We start from the raw sequence: 24,957 nt of genomic DNA, 5'->3' as shown, positions 1-24,957 counted from the left end.
TGAAACATATGTGGAATGAGTGTGGAGTGACTTATAAATTCACTACACCTTACCATCCACAAACTAATGGCTTAGTTGAGAGATTCAACAAGACATTAAAGGGCATGATCATGGGGCTCCCAGAAAAACTCAAAAGGAGATGGGATGTCCTCTTGCCATGTCTGCTTTTCGCTTACAGAGAGGTGCCACAGAAGGGAGTAGGATTCTCACCCTTTGAACTTCTGTTTGGTCATCCTGTAAGGGGACCACTTGCTCTTGTTAAAGAAGGCTGGGAGAGACCTCTTCATGAGCCTAAACAAGACATAGTAGACTATGTACTTGGCCTTCGCTCTAGAATGGCAGAGTACATGGAAAAGGCAACCAAAAACCTTGAGGCCAGCCAACAGCTCCAGAAGTTTTGGTATGACCAAAAGGCTGCACTGGTTGAGTTCCAACCAGGGCAGAAAGTCTGGGTTCTGGAGCCTGTGGCTCCCAGGGCACTCCAGGACAAATGGAGTGGCCCTTACCCAGTGCTAGAAAGGAAGAGTCAGGTCACCTACCTGGTGGACCTGGGCACAAGCAGGAGCCCCAAGAGGGTGATCCATGTGAACCGCCTTAAGCTCTTCCATGACAGGGCTGATGTGAATCTGTTGATGGTAACAGATGAGGATCAGGAGGCAGAGAGTGAACCTCTCCCTGATCTTCTGTCATCAGACCCAAAAGATGGCACAGTAGATGGAGTGATCTACTCAGACACCCTCTCTGGCCAACAGCAAGCTGATTGTAGGAGAGTCCTACAACAGTTTCCTGAACTCTTCTCCTTAACCCCTGGTCAGACACACCTGTGTACCCATGATGTGGACACAGGAGACAGCATGCCTGTCAAAAACAAAATCTTTAGACAGTCTGACCATGTTAAGGAAAGCATCAAGGTGGAAGTCCACAAGATGCTGGAATTGGGAGTAATTGAGCGCTCTGACAGTCCCTGGGCTAGCCCAGTGGTCTTAGTCCCCAAACCTCACACCAAAGATGGAAAGAAAGAGATGAGGTTTTGTGTGGACTACAGAGGGCTCAATTCTGTCACCAAGACAGATGCTCATCCAATTCCAAGAGCTGATGAGCTCATAGACAAATTAGGTGCTGCCAAATTCTTAAGTACCTTTGACTTGACAGCAGGGTACTGGCAAATAAAAATGGCACCTGGAGCAAAAGAGAAAACAGCATTCTCCACACCTGATGGGCATTATCAGTTTACTGTTATGCCCTTTGGTTTAAAGAATGCCCCTGCCACCTTCCAAAGGTTGGCGAATCAAGTCCTTGCTGGCTTGGAGTCCTTTAGCACAGCTTATCTTGATGATATTGCTGTCTTTAGCTCCACCTGGCAGGATCACCTGGTCCACCTGAAGAAGGTTTTGAAGGCTCTGCAATCTGCAGGCCTCTCTATCAAGGCATCCAAATGCCAGATAGGGCAGGGAACTGTGGTTTACTTGGGCCACCTTGTAGGTGGAGGCCAAGTTCAGCCACTCCAACCCAAGATCCAGACTATTCTGGACTGGGTAGCTCCAAAAACCCAGACTCAAGTCAGGGCATTCCTTGGCTTGACTGGGTATTACAGGAGGTTTGTGAAGGGATATGGATCCATTGTGACAGCCCTCACTGAACTCACCTCCAAGAAAATGCCCAAGAAAGTGAACTGGACTGTGGAATGCCAACAGGCCTTTGACACCCTGAAACAGGCAATGTGCTCAGCACCAGTTCTAAAAGCTCCAGATTATTCTAAGCAGTTCATTGTGCAGACTGATGCCTCTGAACATGGGATAGGGGCAGTTTTGTCCCAAACAAATGATGATGGCCTTGACCAGCCTGTTGCTTTCATTAGCAGGAGGTTACTCCCCAGGGAGCAGCGTTGGAGTGCCATTGAGAGGGAGGCCTTTGCTGTGGTTTGGTCCCTGAAGAAGCTGAGACCATACCTCTTTGGGACTCACTTCCTAGTTCAAACTGACCACAGACCTCTCAAATGGCTGATGCAAATGAAAGGTGAAAATCCTAAACTGTTGAGGTGGTCCATCTCCCTACAGGGAATGGACTTTATAGTGGAACACAGACCTGGGACTGCCCATGCCAATGCAGATGGCCTTTCCAGGTTCTTCCACTTAGAAAATGAAGACTCTCTTGGGAAAGGTTAGTCTCATCCTCTTTCGTTTGGGGGGGGGTTGTGTAAGGAAATGCCTCCTTGGCATGGTTGCCCCCTGACTTTTTGCCTTTGCTGATGCTATGTTTACAATTGAAAGTGTGCTGAGGCCTGCTAACCAGGCCCCAGCACCAGTGTTCTTTCCCTAACCTGTACTTTTGTATCCACAATTGGCAGACCCTGGCATCCAGATAAGTCCCTTGTAACTGGTACTTCTAGTACCAAGGGCCCTGATGCCAAGGAAGGTCTCTAAGGGCTGCAGCATGTCTTATGCCACCCTGGAGACCTCTCACTCAGCACAGACACACTGCTTGCCAGCTTGTGTGTGCTAGTGAGGACAAAACGAGTAAGTCGACATGGCACTCCCCTCAGGGTGCCATGCCAGCCTCTCACTGCCTATGCAGTATAGGTAAGACACCCCTCTAGCAGGCCTTACAGCCCTAAGGCAGGGTGCACTATACCATAGGTGAGGGTACCAGTGCATGAGCATGGTACCCCTACAGTGTCTAAACAAAACCTTAGACATTGTAAGTGCAGGGTAGCCATAAGAGTATATGGTCTGGGAGTCTGTTTTACACGAACTCCACAGCACCATAATGGCTACACTGAAAACTGGGAAGTTTGGTATCAAACTTCTCAGCACAATAAATGCACACTGATGCCAGTGTACATTTTATTGTAAAATACACCACAGAGGGCACCTTAGAGGTGCCCCCTGAAACTTAACCAACTATCTGTGTAGGCTGACTGGTTCCAGCAGCCTGCCACACTAGAGACATGTTGCTGGCCCCATGGGGAGAGTGCCTTTGTCACTCTGAGGCCAGTAACAAAGCCTGCACTGGGTGGAGATGCTAACACCTCCCCCAGGCAGGAGCTGTGACACCTGGCGGTGAGCCTCAAAGGCTCACCCCTTTGTCACAGCCCAGCAGGGCACTCCAGCTTAGTGGAGTTGCCCGCCCCCTCCGGCCACGGCCCCCACTTTTGGCGGCAAGGCTGGAGGGAACAAAGAAAGCAACAAGGAGGAGTCACTGGCCAGTCAGGACAGCCCCTAAGGTGTCCTGAGCTGAGGTGACTCTAACTTTTAGAAATCCTCCATCTTGCAGATGGAGGATTTCCCCAATAGGGTTAGGATTGTGACCCCCTCCCCTTGGGAGGAGGCACAAAGAGGGTGTACCCACTCTCAGGGCTAGTAGCCATTGGCTACTAACCCCCCAGACCTAAACACGCCCTTAAATTTAGTATTTAAGGGCTACCCTGAACCCTAGAAAATTAGATTCCTGCAACTACAAGAAGAAGGACTGCCTAGCTGAAAACCCCTGCAGAGGAAGACCAGAAGACGACAACTGCCTTGGCTCCAGAAACTCACCGGCCTGTCTCCTGCCTTCCAAAGATCCTGCTCCAGCGACGCCTTCCAAAGGGACCAGCGACCTCGACATCCTCTGAGGACTGCCCCTGCTTCGAAAAGACAAGAAACTCCCGAGGACAGCGGACCTGCTCCAAGAAAGGCTGCAACTTTGTTTCCAGCAGCTTTGAAAGAACCCTGCAAGCTCCCCGCAAGAAGCGTGAGACTTGCAACACTGCACCCGGCGACCCCGACTCGGCTGGTGGAGATCCAACACCTCAGGAGGGACCCCAGGACTACTCTGATACTGTGAGTACCAAAACCTGTCCCCCCTGAGCCCCCACAGCGCCGCCTGCAGAGGGAATCCCGAGGCTTCCCCTGACCGCGACTCTTTGAATCCAAAGTCCCGACGCCTGGGAGAGACCCTGCACCCGCAGCCCCCAGGACCTGAAGGACCGGACTTTCACTGGAGAAGTGACCCCCAGGAGTCCCTCTCCCTTGCCCAAGTGGAGGTTTCCCCGAGGAATCCCCCCCTTGCCTGCCTGCAGCGCTGAAGAGATCCCGAGATCTCTCATAGACTAACATTGCGAACCCGACGCCTGTTTCTACACTGCACCCGGCCGCCCCCGCGCTGCTGAGGGTGAAATTTCTGTGTGGGCTTGTGTCCCCCCCGGTGCCCTACAAAACCCCCCTGGTCTGCCCTCCGAAGACGCGGGTACTTACCTGCAAGCAGACCGGAACCGGGGCACCCCCTTCTCTCCATTCTAGCCTATGTGTTTTGGGCACCACTTTGAACTCTGCACCTGACCGGCCCTGAGCTGCTGGTGTGGTGACTTTGGGGTTGCTCTGAACCCCCAACGGTGGGCTACCTTGGACCAAGAACTGAACCCTGTAAGTGTCCTACTTACCTGGTAAAACTAACAAAAACTTACCTCCCCCAGGAACTGTGAAAATTGCACTGTGTCCACTTTTAAAACAGCTATTTGTCAATAACTTGAAAAGTATACATGCAATTTTTATGATTTAAAGTTTCTAAAGTACTTACCTGCAATACCTTTCGAATGAGATATTACATGTAGAATTTGAACCTGTGGTTCTTAAAATAAACTAAGAAAAGATATTTTTCTATACAAAAACCTATTGGCTGGATTTGTCTCTGAGTGTGTGTACCTCATTTATTGTCTATGTGTATGTACAACAAATGCTTAACACTACTCCTTGGATAAGCCTACTGCTCGACCACACTACCACAAAATAGAGCATTAGTATTATCTCTTTTTACCACTATTTTACCTCTAAGGGGAACCCTTGGACTCTGTGCATGCTATTCCTTACTTTGAAATAGCACATACAGAGCCAACTTCCTACACCACTCCACCCCAATCTACCCCACACCAATGTAACCCACTCCAATCTACCCCATTTCTCCCAATCTATCCCACTCATTTCCAATCTACCCCACTCCATTCCAGTCTACCCCACTTCACTCCACTCCAATCTACCCCGCTACAATCTACTCCACTGTACTCTACCCCAATCTACTCCAGTGTACCCTTCTCCACTACAGTATACCCCACTCCAATCTAGCCCAGTCCATTCTACTCTAATTTACACCACTTCACTCTATCCCAATCTACTCCATTGCAATCTGCCCAACTTCACCCAACCCCATTCCACTCCACTCCACTAACTTTTAGCCATGCTGAACAGCAGTCACATTGGTGTAAAACATGAATAAACACATTGTCAAAGTCAATAGCTCTTGCATCGGTGAGACAAGTTGGATTTTCCAATGCTTGTTCTACATGCCCTCAATTTAGGCTCCACCTGGACCTCACTAAAAAAGGGGACCAAGGCCATATCCACAATGACCTAGCCTCCTTTCAATGGCTGCTTGTCCACTTAAGGATCAAGCACAAAGTGCTGTTCTTGGTTCATGTCACAGTGTATAAAGCAAACTAGGTCTTCTTGCTCACAAATTAAGTAGATGTCAGTTTAATCATACTCAGTTCCAGGGTCTTCCTGTGCCTGGAGATAACACGTAACAGGTGTGTCAAACATGTGGGATATCCTTTTCCTTCCATGTGCAGGGCTGGACTGGCCTATAGGGCAATCAGGCAGTGCCGAATGGGCTGCTCTGACAGATCAGTTTGTGAGCCCTTTTATTTTAAGCAGTTATGGACCGGATTTATGATTAGGTGTGTACGTTTTTACTGTTGATTTCCCTGATATTACTACTTTTTTAGTTATCTGCTTCGCTAATTAGGGCTACTTAGATTTTGGTGTCTGGGCCTATTTTTTTATCCCTGTCTGACCCATGCGACTTACTCACACAGATATGCAAGCAGCCAGAATCAAATGTGATGACATTCCACAAGAGAGACATAATTTGGCCCTAACCACATGCTGAGCCCCATGTCCCTGGAGGTCGACCTCGAGGGTGGCAAGGAAGAGGTAAGTCACTGCTGAATCAGTGCCTTGGAAAACTTTTGTTCCACAGCTAGCATGGTCTCTGCCATCACCTAAGGGGTCGGTAGCTTACCGAACTTTGTTTGGGTGTTAGACATCCCCAGGTATACTTTACTGTGTGGATTTGGATTTGCGTGATTGGGGTACTTCTTGCTAAGGCTTCACCTATGCTCCCCCAGCACAAGTGCATTTGGTTTTAGTTTCTGGTCCTAAAGTATTGCCCAGATTGATAGCGACACTTGAAGCAAGAAACATGTTGACCCTTACAAACACTAATGTATGAGCTGGATGGGACTATTACTTCCACATTCAGCCGCCAACTGCTTTTAGCCATAACAAGAAAACCCACCCAATAAATGTAATTGGGTATCTCTTAGCTATTTGTAATCCACTGTTCACATTACACCAATCTACATCTAGAGGACCTCCACCCTACACCTCATATCAGCATCTCGTGCTCAAAAGACCTCCAGCAAAGAGCCCCCTTGAGGGGCCCACTGGGCATTGCAGCACCAGCCCAACGAGGAGCTGCCCGATGATGAAGCATGACACCCACCTGGATGGGTGAGGGCTCTTGCTTCTGAGCGATCGTATCCCTCGATCTGTTGCCTTACTTCTCCTGGTCTAGACTTTCTTTCTCTTTCTCTTCCTCTTCCCTTTCTCCCTTCTTAGGTACTTCATACCTATTGTACTGTCGTGTAGGATCTCATTATTCTAATGAGACTACTGGATTTGGGCGGCAGAATCACTTGCACTATGGGGGACTGAGTCTAACCCACTACAGGTGACATCTGTCGGCCTAATCCGGGTTTTGCTCCAGCGAACTAGAAGTGCATCATCTCTACCCAAGAACAGGGATGACTAGGCAGCCGAGCGCATGACACAATTGATTCCTCAAGGAAATCGTGGTCACTCAGATCACATCCATTTCTCTCATTTACATTAGTCTCACATATACAAGGATAACCAGAGGCAGTATATATTTCAATAAGATTTTAATGAAGCAACTGCATCTTAGATAATAAAGCATGTACTGCAATAACCAGGACAATGAAGCATGACAGGATTGAAATTGTGACAAAGAGAGTAAAGCATAAACATAGCGCTACCATATTGTCACTAGAATCATTACAATAATTCCTACCTAGGCTATGTTAGAGCAGAGCAAGTTAAGCTCTAGTTCTGCCCTTCAGGTTCCCCTGGGAAGACATCATCCCTCATACCTGAGCAAGATGCCTGTAGTCTACATATGCAGCTGTAGCGAAGCACTTAGCAATCAGCATACAGTTGTGGTCATCTGGCTGGAATTTCCCTCTAAAGTGTACGGGACAGAAAAGTGTTTTTATAATAAAACAACTGATGTTCCAAGAAAGAATCTCTATGTAAGAGTGTGTATGTTTCTATGAACACTAGAGACAAAGCGTTACCACGTTTACCGGCAACCTATCTTACTGCAGCCTTGAGAAAAGCACAGAGTGAAAGAAATGTCTTGTTTAAGAACGCAGGCAAAGAACAGCTAGATAGAGAAAAATAAAACAAGTCCACAAATGTGGCTATTGTTAAAATAATAAACGAAGCTGAATAAAATATATCTAGGTTAAAGTGCACAGCGGCAGGCCTAGTGTGCTAAAATAACGTGCATGGAGCTATAACTAAAATGACTACACAACAGTACTACGTAGCATATGATGGAGTTTGTATGCTGGACCTTTAAGCGCTCCTAGTCCCTCTCCGTGTTTAGCCATGAGATATTTCAAGGAAAGCTCCATGCTCCAACTTTCATGTATCTTCTCATGTGTGCACTGACAGTGCAGGGAAAAGTGCTAACGCCCTAACAGACTGCAATTGTGGCCCCAGTTGTTCCTGTCATATCAGTGACAATGCTGGGCCAGTCACATCCAAATTCTCATCACTTATAACCAACCATCGGCCCTCAATCTTACCTTAAATATTCCAGCTTTCGTTTCATCCCAACACACTGGACTCCTTTGCAAAGGGAATGCTCCATGGACGTTCCATACTGTTTTTTTTATGAATGAACCTTTCTACTCCCTGCACTGTGGTTCAGCCTCACTTAAGCCATATTGTTTTACATTGGTATCAAAACAAGTCATTCTCTTCGTTTCTCCAGGACTTTATTTAGCCTGCTTTTCTCCAGCTCTTCTTTTTTTGGGTACCACTGGGGATTTTTTTGCTTAATTGTTTTTTCAGTGTATCCAAGTGCTTCATTGTATTGAACGGAAACGTCATGATGTTATTAAATGCACCCGCTCGAAAATACCTTATTTAGGCCTTCCAGGTATTCACAAAAGTATTTCTGACAGACACACATCAATTTATTACTGCAGATTTAGGGAAACAGTGGTGTCTTTAAAGTGCAAGGCTTTTCCTTAGGTATGCCTTGTGGTCCCGCAGAAGTGTCCAAGACAAATGCTAGCTTATTGGAAATTGTAAAGGCTACCACCTCCTTTGTGCCAGTGTTTTGGGTAGTTCTGAGAAAGTGCTTATCATGTCCATTCTCCTTCCTGCGGTCACCTGAACATAAAGACTGTGTCTAACTTGGGTGGAGCTATTACACCAAATTGTGTATTTCTCTAGCAATCTTTTGGTGGGCAGAGACACAGATTCAACAAAGAATGCCTGGAAGGACTGTATAAAGAGTGGTTGAAACGACCATTTACCAGGGCATGAGATGTCTTCTGTGATCCAAGGCTGGAGTCTCTGATTGCCAGCTTCTCAAGGGATTAGGGACCATTGCCTCAGAAAACTGCAACGTGCTACTCGGTATTTGCTATGGAAAGGGGACTGATGAGTTGAGAGAGAGGCATTGGAAGTATCCCTGCAAAAGTCTGCCAGGAAGAAAAACCTAGTGAAAGTCGCCTTTGTTTGCCTATCTACACGCAGACGGATTTGATTCCTCACAAAGAGAAAAAGGAAGAAATTACAGGTTTATAAATCTTGGCGGCCATCTTGGATCGGAGTTAGATTATATCACTCGTAATTTTACATATTTCGGTGCCATTCTTAATCTGATTATTACACGAATAAGCACCTGCATTTTTCTCTTGCAGTAATATGAACAGCAGTGGCAACAATATCCAGAAGAGGTATCCTAAATTCTCCAGATTCCAGCATGTTGCTCCGATTCCCTAGCAGATAACTGTGAGTATCAGTGACAACATTAAAAACGACTAGGCAATATTTATTCCTACTCACTTGGAATAAACAATATCGACTTAAAGTCATGCATACATGAACTTGTATAATAAATCAAAGAACTCGACTGTTGAAAATGTTATGCAGAGATTAAAATCATAAAACATATTTCAAGTCGAAGACTTCCCGTGGTGGAAGACAGGAGGCGGTGTTATAAATGCTGCACTATTGCAATTGCCATGCCTCACATCCAGGTTATGCACCATCTGCCTACTAATGAGCATGGTGCTGAGCGGAGGACAGTACTATTCATCGCATAACAAAAGTAGTAACAACATGAGTCACTGGTGCAGGGGGATTGAGGGGTTTTCCACTGAGTGTTGCTAGCCTTTAAGTTCATTGGCACGTGTGTCTAGACCACAGGCACCCACCGCACACTAACCTCTAGAAGGACCTCATCTTCCTCTTTTCCCCGGACTTCCTCCCGCAGTACACTGATGTTTATCTTTGGGGTTTATGTACGCTTGTGGGATCGGTGCCAAGTCTGGTTAATGCTAGCTCTGCAAAAACAGGGGCAGCGTCTGCATTTCTTGAAGTAGGGTTGACAGGCCTAGCGGGGGCATAAAAGTCCTAAAAATGCCCACAAGAAGCAACTGAGGAAAACAAAAAAGTGATGGGTGGTTTGATTGACCATGCCACCACAGACTGGGACGAGCCATATGCAAACAACCATGAGATCCATCAGAATCAACATCAGTGTCTCGTGACCAGCATGTGATAAACCAATTAGGGCGCAGAGGAGATCGTCTTGGTATGATCATAAACCTGTGTGGGGGAGTCTGTCCTTTCTGAGAGTAGAGGAGATGGACTCGTCATCCATGATGGAGGACAAGGTATATTCAAGAGGAAAAGCTCTCTTCACTCACAGTGACTAGAGTATCTCTTCAGTCAAGGTGAGTACAGAGGCTCTCTTAAAAGTCACAATAAGTGGAATAAGTGGAGGGGTCTCGTTAGTTACAATGAGTTGAAAAGCTCTTCAGTCACATTACATGGGAAGGCTTTCTTCAGGTATAGTGAGTGGAGAGGGCTTTTTCAGTCATGCAAGCGCACAGGCCAATGTATCTACTACAGATTGCTGAACTCGACCTCCAGTATGAAAATGTTCTTTGAATGGGTTGCTTGGTAGTTGTTTCTGAGCATTAACTCACTTTTCCCCATTTTGTGAAGCGCATGTTTCACAAGAACATCACAAGTGCTCAACCCTGTGGGACATACTCCACTATGTCTTCCTCGATCTCATCAAATCTCAACAACGACAGTCTGTCCCCCAGCTTGAATTAAAGATTGAAATGTTGCACTGCATCTTGTGCCAACTGCCAGGTGCTGGGCTACCCAAGTTTTATACCCTTCTTTCCTATCCTTCTCACGCCCGTACTCTTATTTCCTTAGTATTCTTCATTCCGAACTGCAAACTATAGCATATTCACAGAACTGTTGAACTTTAGGAGACACAAATCCTGTTTCTTTTATAAAAGAAGTAGAACTGATTGGACTAACTCATTTATTTCGTAATATTTAAGTATTGGCTATAGCAAAGCTCCCAACCTCTCAACCAACCTTAAAGAGCAGGTCTTGATTGTGCAAACTCACTACCTCTCAAAATCAATAATAAAAGGGAGGCACTTAGGAATTCAGTGAGTTTGCAGTAGCATCGATCACCTGTGAATTTACTGACTAAGGGCTAGATGTACCAAGAAATGGTGCTTGCGACTCGCAATTTGCGAGTCGCAAACCCATAAGCAGGATGGTGTCCCTGACACCATCTGCAAATCGCAAGGGGGTCGCAAAGACCCACCTCATTAATATTAATGAGGTGGGTCGCAATTTGCAACCCCCTTGCGATTCGCTGCACTCACAGGGATGGTGGCCTGCTGGAGACAGCAGACCACCATGCCTGTGACGGCTTTTTAATAAAGCAGTTTTTTTTTTTGTATTGCAGCCCGTTTTCCTTAAAGGAAAAAGAGTTGCAATACACTCGAGAAAATTAAACGTTTTTGTTTAATTTGAGCCATTCACAAAGGGGAAGGGGTCCCATGGGGACCCCTTCCCTTTTGCTAATGGGTTAGCACCCATTTGAAATAGGTGCTAACTGCGAATTGCTTTGCGACCGCGGTCACAAAGCAATTCTACATCACGATGCGAATCGCAAATAGGAAGGGGAACACCCCTTCCTATTTGCAAGTCGCATTCCCATTTTGCGAGTCGGTAACCAGGTTACCGACTCGCAAAATGGGAATGAGCATCGCGATGCGCGTTTTGCATGGCGAAAAAACAGCTAAATTCGCTGTTTGCACCATGCAAAACGCTTTGTACATCTGGCCCATAATGGGATAACTCAGAGACCTGGGCCTATGCCCTCACTACCTTGCTCTTGTTTTGTTTCACAAATGTTTCAGTCTTCATGGTCTACAATAATGCCCTGGTACTGTTGCTGCTCTTTGCTTCGTACAAATTCAGGGCCCATTAAGCGTTCTCAGATGAATCTTAATTTCCAGCTGAGACTAGTGACCAAAATCAATACATTTCAATAACGTGATGCACATTAGGCTCCACAAGGAAAATAGGGAACTGTCAGGTTTCAAACCATAAAGATTTATTAAAGGATTAACAGGGTTATAAATTCAAATAATAAAATCAGTTATAAATCAATAATTAATACGTGAATACATTGGTCATCTTAAAGTTCCAAACAATTCAAAGTCATAAAACAAAGGTAATACAGTTGTCTCAAAAAGGAAAGTTAAGTAAAATCAGTTCTTTCATCAAGAGAGCACCCTACTCTAATCTCAGTCGTCTTGCAAGGACACAAAACATTGTCTGAAATAAGTCCTGCTTCGCCTTAGCTTAGCTTGCGTACAAATGGTTCCCTTATAACGAACCAATCAGGTTAGATCGCACAGATGGGACAAACTAATGACTTTCTCAAGCTCCTACACAATGAAGCTACTTGAAGTGTCCTTCAAATTTACAGTTATTTGAAACATACTGAGATACATTCGATCAAGCTGTAGTCTGCAGGGGCATTAAAACAGCTTGTTAGTACAAGTATCACATGAAAGAAAACATTACACACGAGAACGTAAACAAGGACACACCGAAATTGTAAATGTGGAGTCATCTTATCCTGTAATAAAGACACATGACACGAAACAAAGTAGCAACCAGACGTTAGCCAGCATAAAGTGCAAAATGACATCAGTTATGGTACGTCTAAACGTGACTAATGCACAATCAATACATGTTACTGTTATATGTTAAGGCCGATATAAATGCAAAATATTTAATATGAAAAATATCTCTACTAATAGCCAAACATATTTACTTCTTATTTTAAAGGTATCATTCATTGGTTGCTCTGTTGAAGATCTCCCTCTCAATGCCGCCACCTGGAAATACAGGATTTCTCTCAGTTTACTTAGTAGGCTGCCATCAGGTGAAATAATTCTACTGAGTACACCGAGGCCGCTAACCTGTCACTGTAATCCCCTTTCTCCAACATGCATGCCAGTTGTTCTACTGTTAGGGGAACAGTATTAGTATTTGGGACAATTGGCATCATTGCCTGGTTTGAAGCTGCATTTCCCATTATCAAGCCTCGCAGTTTCTTTTTGCTATTCTAATTCTCTACATTGATTTGCTGTGTAGTAATCTGAGCCTTGTGGTTGTACACAATTCAAAAAGGTTTGCAAGTAGAATATGAAACAGGAATTCCCGGCCTACAGCACCAAAGCCCTTTTCTGCAGCTATTGGCTATTGACACCATTGCCAGGCTATCTGCAGATATCTACATTTTGTTAATCAATCATTCCCCTGAAGATAATAGCTATATTTCTCTCTGGAGTAAAGCCAAGCTGATCAGGTGCACTACAGACAACAAACCAACCGAAATCTTCTCAAGAGTATAATTTTACTCAAAAACGGTATCATTGATATTTGTATAAGACAGCCCAATGTACTGTATATTGAACTAGTTTAACAGATGCCTCTCATTTAAAAAAGCATCACCTTGCCAAAAGTAACATGAAAGCTATTTGTTGAGAGTATGTTTGATAGAACTCTTCAGGAACCATTTCTCTACTTGGCGTTTTCCGAGCTGGCATCTAATTATTAGATCTATTCAATTCAGAACTGCAAATGATGCATAGCAATTCCATGTACCCTATTTACCAATCATTCCTGATGCCTGCCTGAGGGGACCGCCGTGTTAATTGCCTTTCATTGTCTATACTCACATTTGATTAAATCAGTAATTGCTCTCATTATAAACCCTTTGCAGCCAAGTCTTTATGTTAGCCATAGTCTAATATGCACTTCTAGCCTTATAGTACTGAGCACCTAGCACACATTTTAGGGGAGTATACTCTAAAGTCTTGGACACTTTCCCTCTCCACCATCTAGTAATCCTCTATTGAGCAAACACACAGCTTTACCCATGTTGCTCTATAAGTAGGTCTGCCATTTGTCAACTTTGCAGGTTTCCCTAGAGAGACAGTTGATCTTGCCAATGTTGCTCAAACGAAGAACCCTTCTAATTCCAAGCATGTTACTCTGATAACTTCCCCATCCCAAAATAAACTTTCCCCTCTTGTACTCTTGCATTTCTTCAATGTGTTGGGAATAATATTTTAGCTGTCACTGTTAGGAGCATACATGTTGACTATCAGCATCTCTCTGCCATTTTCCCCACTACCGCTATGCATTTGTGCTCCTTTTCCATGAGGACCTTGCCTGGTCTAAAGGCAAAGTCCCTCCTATCCACATTGGCAATCCTTTGGAGTACACTGTAATATTGCCTACACAAGTATCTGTCTCCTCTTAGCTCGTTTCCAGTGCCCAAATGGCATAAGGTGAGTATCATGCTGGAGTGTTATAAGCGTGTGATTATACTTCAGGTACAAAGCCTTAGGAGGTGGACCTGCCAGATGCTTCCTGGCCAGCATGTGGACTTTCAATGTTGAACCCTTTTGAGAGATTTCCAAGATCTGCCAGCTTTCAGAACCATTCCTTCTGTAAAACCTCTACTTGGCTTCTTCCACTATACAGTTTCAGGTATCCCTAATACTCATATATTGCATCTTCTGAACCTGCCATCCATATCCTCTGTTCTCACTGACCTCGAAGGGTTGCATTTTTTGGCTCTGCTCTTGAACATACATTTTCATAGTGCTGGCAGTGTCCTTTGTACTCTAAACCCCTTTTCACTTCACTAGCTGTAGTTGGTCCTTGCAGGTGGTCGTATCTATCAGAGACACATCTGTTCCTCTGTTAGCTATATTTTTATTCTCCTGTGTTGTGTGCAGGTGTGTAAGGACTGTAGGTATTTCTGCAGTTGATGGTTTTGCTCTTGTCGAATCCTGTGTCTGTTTCCGGGCTAGTTCCACTTCACTTTTTGGTTTGGGTGACCCATATCTAGTTTGGATTGCTGTATTTTTTGGTTTACTTTTTTCTTTCAGCAGGCAGCATGTCACTCACTTTGTGCATGGCAGTCTGGCACCTGCTTATGCTTCTTTAGGACCACTGCTTACTCTCCGTCCTCCCTCAGTGTCTTTGGGCCTCATTACGACTTTGACGGTCGGACCAGTTCACCACCAAAGCTGCGTGGAGGAAGCCGTCGTCAGGCTGGCGGCCTCCCCCCAATCATATTACGATGTTTCCAGCAAACTGACTAGTGGAAACACTGTATCACAATGTTTCTGCCGGTCAGCCCAGTGGAAACAGTGCCACGGCATTGTCCTCGGCTTCCTTAAGGGACCATGAGGCCAATGCCATCGCACAACAGCACCCTCAGAATGCGCTCTATCTGCAATGCAGGCAATGTGCATTCCAAGGGTGCTGGCAGGGGGGCCCTGCACTGCCCATGCCAAGAGCATGCACTGCCCATGCCAAGGGCCAAGGGCATGGGCAGTGCAGGAGCCTCCATGTGGCCCCCAGCATTAGCTTTCTACCAGCCTTTCCATGGCGGTTAAACCACCGTGGAAAGGCTGGCAGAAAGTGGACTTGTGATAAGCACGGAGGTGCTGCCATGGGCACCACCGTGGCTGTCCACAACTCTGACCACCGCCACCCCATCGGGATCCATGATCCCAGCCGGGGCTTTGGTCCCCTGGCGGTCTGACCATCAGGGTTGTAATCTGGCAGTCGGACAGCCAGGAGTGCGGCGGTCCGACTGCCACTGTGAGTTTGGCAGTCGCAAGACTGCCAGACTCGTAATAAGGCCCTTTGTCTCCATCATATACATTTGCCCATGCCGGAGGTTTGCATGGGCCCAGCTTTAATGTTGTCTATGCTTTTTTGAGACAAAGAGAGCGATTTCACCTTGGCTACAGAAGGCTGGACTAGCCCCACTCCACTGTAATGGTTCAACACTTCATTCAGTATCTTCATGCCTCTGCCTTAATAGGACCTCCTCCACACCTGCCACTGCCCCTTACACTCAAGAGGCATCACAGCTTGGGATTTAACCAGTAATATATGGATAACGCGTCTTCAGGAGGTGTGAAAAGATTCCTGTCACTGTTGTTCATATTAATTGGTTCTCTTGCATCTGTTTCCTGTAGGATAACTGGCAGGAATGTGACCGCAGACCACTGGGGCACAAAGTGCTATCATTGAATAGTATGCTTCTCAAATGCCCACCCAAAATATTTACTTATGTGAAATAAGTAGGAGGTGCAGACAGATCGGGTAGTTCTGTAGTATAGACTTGTTGCCTAATTGAATTCAAATGCATATGCTCACTGTGTTAAAATGTAAATGTTGCTGCCCCTCATGTCTGCATTATTTTTATTTTGTGACCTGTTAACATTGTTTCCTTGCCCATTATCCTTTTCTCCTTGTTTACTAGGTCACTGCCACGGCCTACAGTTGCTCTTGGGCTGGTCAGATGTACTGTGGTCCCTTCAGGACAGTCTACCTCTCTGTCTTTGACAGGGACTCAGAGAAGATCACCAGTACAACAAGTACAAATTTCCGGAAGAGCAACTGGCATGGACATGATCTCAGAGCTCTGACCACTGTATAGATCCAAGGTAGGAGTGGTCAGAAGTAACCTTTTGAAGTATCACCTAAAGTATTTGCATTTGTGATCTGCAAAAATAACCTGTGTGAGTGCCACAGATTGCTTAAACATTTCTATTGTTGACTTCAAAAGCCTGTATTAAAATTCCGGCCCATCCCATTTTCAAGACTTTTGCATTCCCTTTGGTTTCTTGCCTTGTCATTGTGCATTCCGGGGGTACTGGGCAGGGGGCCCCTGCACTGTACATGGCATAGGCCCCCTGTGGCACCTAGCTCTTGTTCTCTGGCAGCCTTTTTATGGAGGGGAACCCGCCATGAAAAGGCTGCCAGAGAACAATGTTGTAATCAGCAGGGCAACGCTGAGCTCAGCATTGCCCTGGCTGATTACAACCAGGACCGCCGTCAGCCCATCAGGATCTTGGATCCTGGCAGAGATGGCAGTCTGTTGGTGGGTCCACTTGCCAAACTTATTATGTGGCTGTCGGACCACCACAGTTGCGCAGTCCAGCCTCCACTACGAGTCTGGTGGTCTTGTGACCGCCAGACTGGTAATCAGGCCCTAAATATGGGCTTCAGTCCAAATATTCCTGGCACCAGGAGGTTGGGCAGATACACACAATGTGGCATCATGAATCTCATTCTGCCGCATATAGCCAAGAAGGTCACTGGGCCCGACTTTCATCTACCATACCAATAGGCCCTTTGAGGAATTAGGCCAAATCTACAGTTCATCAGCTGCCTTTTTAGTCCCAATGACATAGGCTGTTTAAAATAGTGTGTAATATTGGTGTAGTCAAAAAAGTGCAAGGGAAAGAGCAAGATTACAGTGCAACTTATTGCCGAGTTATTTCCTATCCTGAATATCAGATAACAGGTTTCCTTGTTAATTCAAAAGTTTGCTTAACAGCTTACTGGACAGGATACTGTTCCGAAAGTCTTCCACTTTTAGTGTCCGTAATGAGTCCTCCAAATATGATTTCCAAGGGAAAGATCTATTCGTTATTCAGGTCCATAAGGTGCTTTTTATAGTATCTGAATGCATCCCTTTCAGTTTAAAACAATATGAAAGGAATCTGGTTTGGTGGATCAGTTGGCATTTGAGCTTGGGAGGTTGCATGAGGTCCGTGAAATATGTAGCAGCATGCGCTGCACTGGATATTATCAAGCCTCTTTGCAATGGTATGCCTGCATGTCACCATTCCATATAGCAAGGTTTGAGTTAATTTGCAGTCAATAACCTAGCATAATTTGCCAGGATCAGCCGCCTTTAGCTGTTTAGCAGTTCTCATGAAGGATATATTCAATCACAAAGTAATATTTTGAGTTTCCAATTTCTGCAGTGCAGAGCAGTCCTTTTAATCAAACCACAAACCAAGGTATTTAAAGGATACCAGTCTTTCAATTGTTCTATTATTTGTTCACCACTGTCCTGGTCTATGGAGCTTCTGACCAACCAAAATTATCTTATGGCCTCATTATGAGGCTGGCAGGCCGACCAGTGGCCCACCAGCCCAGTGGAGAGGAAACCGCTGAGTAACTGGGGGTCTCCCTGTCCCCACTCGGGGCCCATTACGAGGTTTCTACTGGGCTGACTGGCAGAAACCTATGATATGAGAGGTTTCTGACGGTCAGCCCAGTGGAAACCGTGCGGCGGCATTGGCCTCGCTTCCTCATGGAGCCAAAGCCAATGTCATCGCACAAAGGGCGCCCCCAGCACCCTTGGAATGCGCACTGTCTGCAACTAATCCCACGGGTTCAGGGTCCCTCCAGTGACCCCCAGCACTGGGTTTCCACCAGTGTTTTCATGATGGAGTCCCCGCCATGAAAAGGCTGGCGGAAACTGGACTCGTGATCATCGTAGCTGTGGCTGACCACGACTCTGACTGCCGTCAACCCACTGGGAACCATGTTCTTGGCGGGGACGGTGGTCCGACGCTAGGGTTCTAATGTGTCGGTCAGACAGCCTGGTGTGCAGCGGCCCAACTGCCTCTGCGACATTAACGTTTCTCGGACCGCCAATGTTGCAATGAGGCCCTTAATTATGTTGGCATTAATGTTAATAGTATTCTTGGCAAAATACCAAGCTAAATCATCCAGTGAGCACTGTAACCCTACTGCAGTCTGATCTACTATAACAGTGTCCTCTGCATATTCAAGAAATGTTATACTCTTCCCAGCCAGCTTCACAGGTTACACTCTAGAGGATGTAAAAGCAATATATAGGTTAAATAAGAGGTGGCTAATATACATCCCTGTTTTAGGCCTTTATTCATTATAATTTTTTCTGATGTATACTGTTTGGAAGTCAATTTTATTATTACACAAATGTCGGAATCTGAACTTATTATTGCTCATAACAACAAGGGTGGGATTTCCCATTGGTACTACAGGATACTACTCTGAATCACCTGGAACTTATAATTGAAGAGCTCATACCAACTTGGATGGCTGCTTCCTAACTCATTTCAAACCCTGACCCTACTAGATCACTAAACCCTACTGATATGGAACATAAAGGCTTGAATCCATTTCTACCAAGCTCACAACCACTCTGACTATTGATAGTTTGCTGAGGCATTTCACTATTAGCTCTACATTTAAAAGACATCCATACTTCTCTTCCTAACTTTTCTGATCAAAAGTGACCTATCCCTCATTCCACTCCCTCAGTCCCTAGAATTCCCACCCCCGGGTCCTGTGGTCCCTCGGAGGTGACTGCCCATCCACCCCAAAATGCCCTTGCCTCCTCCTCCCCTGCCCCATCCCCCTTTCCCTAGATGAGTGCCCTAACATGGCACTTGAGAGGCCGCAATGGGAATGATTAGGGACATCCCAATCTACTACGTAGTCTTATGGGGCTTGATGGATCGAACAACATATATTGTAAACTAAGTCAGAACCAAGCCAGAGAATATAATTTGCTGCTACAGTAGCTTTGAAGGCACTACTTCATGGATTACCTACTCTCACTCCACCCTCCTCCCAACTCGGGCTTTTGAATTAAGTACAGAAAGTCCTAGGCCTCTTCCACTGTATGAAAAATGTGCGATTGTCCCTTATACAAAACCTTTATTTTGGATTGCTGGACAATCCCTGCAGCACCCCTTGGTTCTTAAAGTTGTCGATCAAGCCTATGAACTCCCTGCACCGCCGAGCAGTGGACAATGACATATTGGAGAACATGTTGAAGGAGTAATTTTCTGGAGTATAGTACGCTTTGTCTCTAATAGCATTGGACAAGATTTATTCTTTTATGTGGAAGTCTCTGAAATTGACCAGAATAGTTTGTGGGTATTTGGAATTAGTGGGCTGAAATGTAGGGACGTGGTGTGCCAGTGAGATGGTAAGATCCAGGTTCTTAGCTGCAACCTCTGGGCACACATGCTTATTGATGAGATCCGTAAGTGTCTTAATTACTATCCATCCGTTTTCATGACCCTCAGGAATCCCAACACACCGCATGTTGGATCTACAAGATCTATTTTTGGCGCTGTCGAGTTTATATTGTACCTCGCCAGTTTTGATTGAATATTTTGGGTTGTGGGATCTAGTTTGTGCTTGGTATCAGTAACCAAGCCAGGTTTAGGTCCATTTTGGTATGGCAGAAGACTTCCAAACCCCAGATCAAATTTCTCTAGGAGACCCACCTAAAGGCTTCAGCCAAGCAAACAAAAATTCCAAACCATATTTCACACACATTTTACATCAGCCAGCGCAGAAATCAGGGGGCAGGCAATTTTGATCTCAGGTGGATTTTAGCCAGCCTGGTGGTCCATAAACAGCTTATCCACCTCATCAGTTTTTATGGCCCAATTGAGGATAATGTTTCCTCCCTCAAGGAAGTTTATAATATTATACTCCCATTGAACGGCTTTTTAATAATAGGGGGAGATGTCAGTATTATACAGGATACTAGAATACATTGCTCCCCTGGTAATAAACAGCACACTAAGCCAAAGTCAGCACGCTTTTGAACAAAACTGAGCAGCGATTTTACTTTAGTTGACCCCCGCTGGATCGATAACACCCAAGGGAGAGAATAAACTTGTTTGTCCAAACGTTTTAACTCTGTGTCAAGAATTGATTTCTTCCTTGTATCGCATAAATGGGACTGAAACAGATCAGGTATATTATTGAATCTCTTTTCTGAACACTGTCCCCTTTTTAGAAGTGTCATTGAACAATCACTTGATGCTCGATAAGTCATTGCTAACAGAGGAAGGCTGGGTTAAGACCATGCTTGTAGCCATAGACAAATTTTTCCTCACAAATATAGGGACAGCCTCCACCTCTGCAGTATGCAGGGCCTCTAAAGCCTTTGTTCGGGGTGAGGTGATTTCTTTTAAAGCCCAAGTCAACAAATTGAGAAGTGAAGAGGCATTTACCTTACAACGCAAATTGGACCCGGGCCCACGCATACAATCTATTCTTCACACTGTGGCCTCAAGAGGCAAGGTCGCACAAGCAAGCCAAAATTTTGAAGATTACTATAAGTCCAGGGATTAGTCAACCAGAATACATACAGTGTTATGCGCAAAGTGAGCACGCAGGCGGTTCTTGGCATGGTCTGTGAATTAAAAACAGACCTGTCAGACCATTAAAACAATTTTCGATGAGGCAAAGAACCAATTAGTCGCTCAACCGAACTAAATTGGCAATAATATTTCTTGATAATTATACAGGGCTTTATGTCTCCACTAATAGCACTTCATCTGTACAGATCGAGATATGTTTATATCCAATCAGGCTATCTATGCTAGATAAGGATCTCCAAGCCACAGCCATAGCTCCCATTAAACTGGCCAAGGTGAAAGATGCAATTAAATTAGTACCCAATGCTAAAGTGTTTCGGGGTGATGGCTTGCCAGACAAATTTTCTAAGCTATTTCAGGCATTGATATCAAAATGTTTAGTTACTCTGTTCAATTAAATTTTGGAAGGATGCCAAGGTACCGGGGGCCAGATGTAGCAAACTTCCAAATTGCGACTTGCAATTTGCGAGTCCCAGCGACTCGCAAATTGCAACTCGCAATTTGGAATGCAGTACGGTGTCTCAGACACCGACTGCGACTTGCTATGGGGTCGCAATGACCCACCTCATGAATATTCATGAGGTGGGTCGCAAATTGCGGCCCCATAGCGAGTCAAGGCACTCGCAAACATGGAGGCCTGCTGTAGTCAGCAGACCTCCGTGTTCGTGACTGCTTTAAATAAAGCAGTTTTTTTTTTTTGAAGTGTAGCCCGTTTTCCTTAAAGGAAGACGAGCTGCACTTAAAAAAAAAAACCGAAACCTTTAGTTTCGGTATTTTTTCAGGGCATGGAGTGGTCCCTTGGACCACTCCCTGCCCTGAAAAAATATTTTTGGGTCCATTCACAACGTGGAAGGGGTCCCATGGGGACCCCTTCCAATTTGCGAGTGGATTACCATCCACTTCAAGTGGATGGTAACTGCAACTCCATTTGCGACCGCGTACCCGGTCGCAAATGGAATTGCATCCCACTGCGAGTCGCAAATAGGAAGGGAACACCCCTTCCTATTTGCGAGTCGGAAATGCATTTTGCGAGTCGGTCCCGACTCGCAAAATGCATTTCTGCATAGGAAACTCACATTTGCGACTCGCAAACGGCAATTTTTGCCGTTTGCGAGTCGCAAATCGTTTCCTACATCTGGCCCCGAGCTCCTTCACTGAAGTTGTGTTTATTATAAATTTTCTTAAAAAGGACAAACCATCAGAGAAACCTGGCCAATATTGCCCTATCAGCTTATTAAATAACGAGTACAAGCTGCTCACAAAGATTCTGGCGGCCAGATTCTCCCCCTTAGCTCAGACCGTGATCCATCACAATCAAAGCGGGCTCTTACCTGAATGATTAATCTGAGCAAAAACTACTTTCTTGCTGCAGGCAACTGAATTCTACTCAAATAATAAACTAAAAGCAGCCATCATTATGCTTGACCCCAAAAAGGCTTTCGATCTTGTGTAGTGGGAGGTTCTGTTTGCTCTAATGCTTCACTTTGGATTTCCCTCTAAACTGGTCCAATTATTGAAAAACGGACACAAAAATGCAGAGGCATCAATTGTAATTAACTCGCAAACTGTAGGGCGCGTTTTCATCAGAAGACGTACAATGAAAGGGTACCCTATGTTCCTGGTTCTCTTTGCTCTCTTCATAGAACTTTTGGCTGTCGCAGTAAGGCAAAATCCATGGATTAGGGTTCCCCTTCCAGAAGCGCCTAAAATTAAGCTGTTTGCAGATTATATAATCCTCTACCTCGCCGCACAGGAGGAAAATATCCTTAATGCATTTGCCAAAATTCAGTCATTTACAAAGATCGAGGGCTACAAAATAAGCCATGCTAAGGGCCTAATTACGAGTGTGGCGGTCCTCCTACCTTCACACTTGCAGTGACTGTCGGACCGCTGTGGTTGTGGCAGTCTGATTGCCATACTACAAGGTTGGTGGGCATCCTCGCCAACCTACAGCAATCCCCACCAGGATCAGAGATCCCAACAGGCTGATGCCGGTTCAGGTTGGAATAAGCCAGGGTGGCGCTGAACTCATCGCCGCCCTGCTGTTTACAACCTTGTTCTCCACCAGCCATTTCATGGCAGTGAAACCACCATGAAAAGGCTGGCGGTGAACAGGTGCAGAGGGGCCCCTGCACTGCCCATGTCCATCTGTGCTGTGCAGACAGTGTGCTTTACGATGCTGCTTGGTGCCCCACTGGGCTGACCGGCAAAAACCTTGGTTTCCGCCGGTCAGCCCAGTGGGAAAGTCTTAATGGGGCCGACGGGGAGGTAGCCAGCACGGTGGCAACCACCCGGTCAGAAGTTTGGCAGATGGTGTTCCTTTCCCCCAAACTCATAACTGGGCCAAACTGCTAAATGGGCTGAAGCCCCAATATTGTTCAATAGCACCCCTCAGTTCTACCAGTTGAAATGAGGCCACTCTACTCCACCACTCCCACTATTTGATATCTGGGTATAGGAGTTCACTTAGAGAGCGCAGTCATTAGGGGCAGGGAAGAGGTGGGTTTTCTTAGACTTAGGGGGTCATTACAACCCTGGCGGTCCAAGACCACCAGGGCTATTCTGACAGAAGCACCGCCAACAGGCTGGCGGTGCTTCCCATGGTGCCGCGGTCGCACCGCCGGGACTGGCGGTTTACCGCCACATTGGTCCCGGTGGATTTAATCCGCCAGGGCAGCGCTGCTAGCAGCGCTGCCCAGGGGATTACGAGTCCCCCTACCGCCAGCCTTTTCCTGGCGGTTTGAACCGCCAGGAAAAGGCTGGCGGTACGGGGAGTTGCGGGGCCCCTGGGGGCCCCGTGCAGCTTTTCACTGTCTGCTATGCAGACAGTGAAAAGTGCGATGGGTGCAACTGCACCCGTCGCACGGCCGCAACACCGCTGTGTTGCGGCCGAGATCCCTGCTGGGCCGCCAGGCAGAAACTAGGTTTCTGCCCGCCGGCCCAGCAGGGATCTCCTAATGGCCGTGGCGGGAGTGCGGCTGCATTGGCGGCCGCCCGGCGGTCCGATCTTGGCAACGCGGCTTCAGCCGCCCGCCAAGGTCGTAATGATGGCCTTAGTGACTTCATGCTGACCAAGGCAGTAAAATCCTGGGAACAACTGATTGTCAGTAATCCCACTATCCCTCTCGAACTAGCATTCTCTTATTTGCAAATCAATCATTACATGCTGAACAACTAGCAGATAACCAGTCCACTTGCGGAAAGTATCAGTGATCAATGTAAGTGCAATTGGAAACTGGTAATGCCTGCTGTATCAGCCACAGCGTATATCAGCTGTCCCCGCAGCACGGACCAAGATTGACACCTTCACTGGATGTAATATAGACCAGCACGCCTGAGTATGGTAAAATCAAATTTCGCACAAAGTCCTTTAGGGTGCTAACTACAAGAGAATGGCTTTTTATTCCAAGTTGATGTTGTACTACACTTCTTACTGTTCCAGAAAATGTATTCCACCAAATCAGCCGCATGTTTTAGATGTGGACAGGACTAAGGGGACTCGCTCCATATATGCTTTACTTGTCCTACCCTTCATCATTTTTGGATGAAAATATTTTCGTCAGTTAGCGATAAATTACAGATTTGCATGATCGGAGACCCCCTCGGGCACAATCTGGCATGTCTATTCTCTGCAGCGAAGTTACCCTAAGGCAGCGAGCGTTTATCTATATCGCCACCTTGATAGCTAAATCTTTAATTTTACAAAGGTAGAAGTCCTCTGAGGTTTCCAGCTTTGATTCATAGATGGGTAAAATAAAATTATTCACGGTAAGCAATATGAAAAGCTCGATGCTCAAATAATTGGGGCCCTTAAAAATTCAGGGAGATTAGGGCAATTTATCAGACTAACTGTAGCATTACGATTTAGGGCATCGGACTGTGTTCGGGTTAAATAAGAGGAATGTGTTTTGTTAGTGCACAAGAGAAATTTCCCCCTCTGTATGAAATGGTTTTTAGCTTTTTGTCACTTAGCTTATTTTTACTGCTTCTGGATTCCTTGTACGAATGTTTTGGTGCTCTATTATGCTAATATTTACGAGTTTCAATCCTGGCAATTGTGTTACAATTAACTTCCTCTGCCTGATCAATAAAATAAACATTTTAAAAAAGGTGGCATTTTCCATTTCACTAGTTTAGCCCACGATGCACCTCGATTCACATTGTCCTATGTGGTTGTAAAGTCTATAAATGCGGCATGCAGTTTTCTTCCT

At 45.7% G+C, this 24,957-nt stretch overlaps 1 long non-coding RNA gene across 1 annotated transcript in view; it reads left to right on the top strand.

The window, feature by feature from the left end:
* LOC138258758 (uncharacterized) overlaps window positions 1-16,864 on the top strand; it is a 56,719-nt gene extending 39,855 nt beyond the window's left edge. The window contains exons 3-5 of the long non-coding RNA XR_011198553.1: window positions 5,849-5,966; window positions 9,053-9,143; window positions 16,042-16,864. This is a non-coding gene — a long non-coding RNA (uncharacterized lncRNA). The remainder of the gene's footprint in view (window positions 1-5,848; window positions 5,967-9,052; window positions 9,144-16,041) is intronic.
* The last annotated feature ends 8,093 nt before the right edge of the window (window positions 16,865-24,957 follow it).

This window comes from Pleurodeles waltl, chromosome 9, assembly GCF_031143425.1.
Source record: "Pleurodeles waltl isolate 20211129_DDA chromosome 9, aPleWal1.hap1.20221129, whole genome shotgun sequence".
Lineage (NCBI taxonomy): Eukaryota > Metazoa > Chordata > Amphibia > Caudata > Salamandridae > Pleurodeles > Pleurodeles waltl.
Note: the sequence above shows the minus strand (reverse complement) of the source record. Positions and strands in the feature narration are given on the sequence as shown.